A 4,616-nucleotide genomic window follows, 5' to 3' on the forward strand; every position below is an offset into this window, starting at 1 on the left:
TTTTTTGCAAGTGGATATCCAATTTTGTCAACACCATTTGTTAAAGAGGGTATATCTCCCACATTAATAGGTTTTGGTCCTTTGTCAAAGATCAGCTGTTGATATATGGATGGGTCTACTTCTGGGTTTTTGATTCTTTTCCATTTGCCTGTCTATTATTGTACCAGTATCCCACAGTTTTAAGTACTATGGCTGTATAGTAAGTTTTGAGATCCAGAAGTGTGAGATCTCCTCTTTTGTTTTGCTCTTCAGCAGTGTTTTGGTTATTTGATGTCTCTTTCCTTTCATATGAAATTAATGGTTTTTCCATGATCCTTAAAAAATGTTGATGTTATCTGGGTTGGTATTGCACTGAATATGTAGATTGCTTTGGCTAATATTGCCATTTTCACAATATTCAGTCTTCCTATTCATGAACATGGCAACTTCTTCCATTTATGTAGATTTCTTAAAGTTTCTTTTAGTAGTATCTTGTAGTTTCTTTTGTGTCTCTGTTAAGATTTATTCCTAAATATTTTCTCTTTTTTGGTAGCTATTGTGAATTGTATCATTTTCCTTATTTCCTTTTCAGAGGGCTCTTTGTTGATGTAGAGGAATCCAAATGATTTTTGTATGTTGACCTTGTATTCTGTCACTGTGCTGAACCTTACTACTACTTGCAATATATGCATACATACATATGTTGTTGTTGTAATGTACTGTCGAGTCAGACCTGATTCATAGCAACCTCTCCTTGGGTTTCCGAGGCAGTATCACTACAGAGGTAGAGTGCCCCATCTTCCTTCTGAGGAGTGGCTGGTGGGTTTGAACCACAGCCTTCTGGTTAGCAGTCAAGTGCCTTAGGCACTATGTTACCAGAGCTCCCTACATATATACACATTTATACACATATATATATATTATCTATCTATCTATCTATCTATCTATCTATCTATCTATCTAAGCTGAGTCTCTTGGGTTTTCTATGTATAGGATTATGTCATCTGCAAATAGAGATAGCTTTACTTCCTCTTTGCCAATTTGGATGGATTTTATTTCTCTTTGTTGCCTTATTGCCCTGGCTAGAACTTCCAATACAATGTTAAACAGAAGTGACGATGGAAGGTATCCTTGTCTGGTTCCTATTTGCAAGGGGAATGCTTTGAGTTTTTCTCCATTGACAGTAATGTTGGCTGTTGGCTTTAAATTTATGCCGTTTATTATATGGAGGATTTTCCTTTCCATCCCTGTTTTGCTGAGAGTTCTGAACAAGAATGCATGTTGGATTTTATCAAATGCTTTTTCAGTTTCAATTGATATGATCATATGGTTATTTTATTTTGTTTATGTGGTGGATTACACTGATTGTTTTTCTGTGTTGAACTATCCTTTCATACCCAGTACGAATCTCACATGGGTCATGATGTATTATTTTTTGGTAAGTTGTTGGATTCTGTTGGCTAGGCGTTTGCTGAAAATTTTTGCATCTGTATTCATGAGGGATATTGGTCTGTAGTTTTCCTTTTTACTGAGGTCTTTCTCTGGTTTTGGTATCAGAGTTATGCCTACTTCATAAAATGAATTTGAGAATAGTCCATCTTTTTCTCTGAATAATTTGAGTAGTATAGATATCAAGTCTTCTTTGAATCTATGGTAAAATTCTCCAGTGAAGCCATCTGAGCCAAGACCTTATTTTTATTATTATTATTATTTTTTTTAATTACCCGCTCAATTTCTTCTTTTGCTATAGGTCTGTCCAAGTATTGTATCTCAGACTGGGATAATTTAGGTAGGTCTTGTGTTTCTAGAAACTTGTCCATATCTTCCAAGCTTTCACATCTGTTGCAGGACAGTTCATCATATTCTCTTATTATCTTTTTTCATTTTAGTTGGTTCTGTTGTGATGTTGCCCTTTTTGTTTATTATCTATGTTATTTGCATCTTCCCTTTCTTTTCCTTTTTTTAAAAATTGGTTTGTCAATTTTGCTAATCTTTTTCAAGAACTATATTTTGGTTTGTTGATTTTCTCTTTTGTGTGTGTGTGTGTTCTGATCGTTAGTATCCCCTTACTTCTGGATATTGTAGGCTTCTTTTGTTGTTGTTTTGCTAATTGTTGGAGTTGAATTAGAGTGTTGATTTTGTTTCTTTCCTGTCTTTTTTTTTTTTTTTTAATGTGTGCATTTGTTGCTATAAATTGTCTTCTGAGTACTGCATTAACTGGGTCACAAAGGTTTTGATAAGTTGTATCTTCATTCTCATTTGTTTTTAAGATTTTTTTTCTTTCACACTTTATTTTTCCTGTTACCCAGTAGATTTTTAGCAGTGTATTATTTAGTTTACACATATTTGATCTTTTCTCCTTGATCTTCCTGTTACGGATTTCTAATTTTATAGCATTGTGATCTGAGAAGATGTTTTGTAATATTTCAATGTTTTTGAAATTTCTGAGGCTTGTTTTCTGTACTATGACCTATTCTACAGAATGATCAATGTGCACTAGGGAACAATGTGTATTGTACTTGTACTTTTGTTGGGTTGAGTGCTCTGTATGTGTCTATGAGGTCAGGTTGGTTAATTTTGTTATTGAGTTCTTCTGTATCTTTGTTGAGGTTTTTTTTTTTTTTTTTTTTTCAGTTTTTCTATCCCATCATGAAAGTGGTGTGTTAAAGTCTTCTATACTATTGTAGAGTTGTCTGTTTTTCCTTTCAATTTAGTTAATATTTGCTTTACGTATTTTGGAGCACTTTAATTGGGTGCATAGATATTAATTATGGTGATTTCTTCTTAGTCAATTTATACTTTTCATATTATATAATGTCCTTCCTTGCCCTCATGCTGTTTTTCACCTTGAACTCTATTTTATCAGAGAATAATATCACCACTCTTTTTTGGTTGCCATTAGCTTGGTATATATTTTTTCAATCCCTTAATTTTAAATTTATTTTTATCTTTGTGTCTAAGGTGGATCTCTTGTAGGCAGCATATCAATGGGTATTCTTTTCTTATCCAATCCTCCACTCTCCTACTCTTGACTGGTCTATTTAACCCATCCACACTAAGTGTAATTAATGATAGATATGAATTTATTGCTGTCATTCTATTGTGTTTTTGTTGTGTTTTTCCCGTTACAGGTATTTCTCTATGCTGAGCTCATTTTGTTATTGTTTCTTCTCTTCTCTTCATTATTGTTGGTTTTGTGCTTATAAAGCCATGTGTTCTTCTCCTTTCTAAGTTTGTTTAGAGGGATTGTTAATTTTCTTTGTGGTTACTCTGAAGTAAATTCTTAGCTCCTTAAGTTTGGAACAGTCATTTCTAAACAGACATTTTCATCTTCCTTTCCATTTGGAAGTTTTTAAATTAAAACTTTTATTTCCTCTATTTGTTTTATTGGTGGTGCCATCTGAAGAATGACTCCCTTATTTCTCTGTGTACATTATTTGATGAACTTATTTTGAGCATCTATTTCTGGTTTGGTTTCTCAGTGGTGGTATTACATGTCTTGATTTTAACTTGTTTTCTGTTGTAGATTCTCTGTTGGAAGGACTCCCTTTAGCATTTCTTGTAGAGTTTGTCTGGTTTTCACAAATTCCCTTAATTTATGCATGTCTGAGAATGTCTTGGTCTCAACCTCATATTTGAGGGTTAATTTGGCAGGATATATGATTCTTGGTTGGAAGTTCTTTCCCTTCAAGATTTTTATATGCCGTCCATTGTCTTCTTGCCTGCATGATTTCTGGTGAGAAATCAGAACTTAGTCTTAATGGTTGTCCATTATAGGTGACATTTAGTTATTCTAGAACTGCTCCCAAGATTCTTTCTTTGTTTTTGGTTTTGATGAGTTTGATTATGATATGTCTTGGTGACTATCTTGGGATCCAGCCCATATGGGGATAATTGAGCTTCTTGGACAAATATCTTTTGTTCCTTCATGATATGGGGCAAATTTTCTGTTAGGAAGTCTTCCAAAATTTTCTCAGTGTTTTTCTTGTTTGTTTGTTTTGTTTTGTTTTGTTTTGCCTCCTCTTGTTCTGGTATTCCAATAAGGATTATGTTGTTTCTTTTCATGTCATCCCATATAACTCTTAGTTTCCCTTCATTTATCTTAAATCTTTGTTCTGACGTTTCTTCAAGGATTGGCTTGTAGTTGGGAAATACATTCTTCATACAGTTGTAGTCTACTCTTTGTCTCCACTGTGTTGTCTATCTCTGTAAGTTTTGTGTTCATCTACTGGATTTCTAATTGCTGTCTTTTTATTAGTTGTAATTGTGTATTTATATTATCATTTTGGTCTTGAATGTTTTTTTCCTGAATTCTTCCAGAGTACTGTCTATCTTCTCATTAGTTTTGTTTGTGGTATCCTTGAGCTCTTGGAGTGTCATATATATACATATACATACACACCACACACACACACATATAGTTGTTGTAATGTGCCTTCGAGTAGGACCTGAAGCATAGAGACCACTCCTTAGATTTCCAAGGCAAGTAGATTGCCTATCCTTCCTCTTTCTGAGGAGTGGCTGGTGGGTTTGAACCACCAGCCTTATGGTTAGCAGTCAAGTGCCTTAGGCACTATGCTACAAGAGCTCTTCTCTCACTCTCTCTGTCTCTATCTCTGTCTCTGTCTCTCCATATA

The sequence above is a fragment of the Orycteropus afer genome, unplaced genomic scaffold (genome assembly GCF_000298275.1).
Source record: "Orycteropus afer afer isolate SDZICR_OR568_19922 unplaced genomic scaffold, OryAfe1.0 scaffold00557, whole genome shotgun sequence".
Classification (NCBI taxonomy): Eukaryota; Metazoa; Chordata; class Mammalia; order Tubulidentata; family Orycteropodidae; genus Orycteropus; species Orycteropus afer.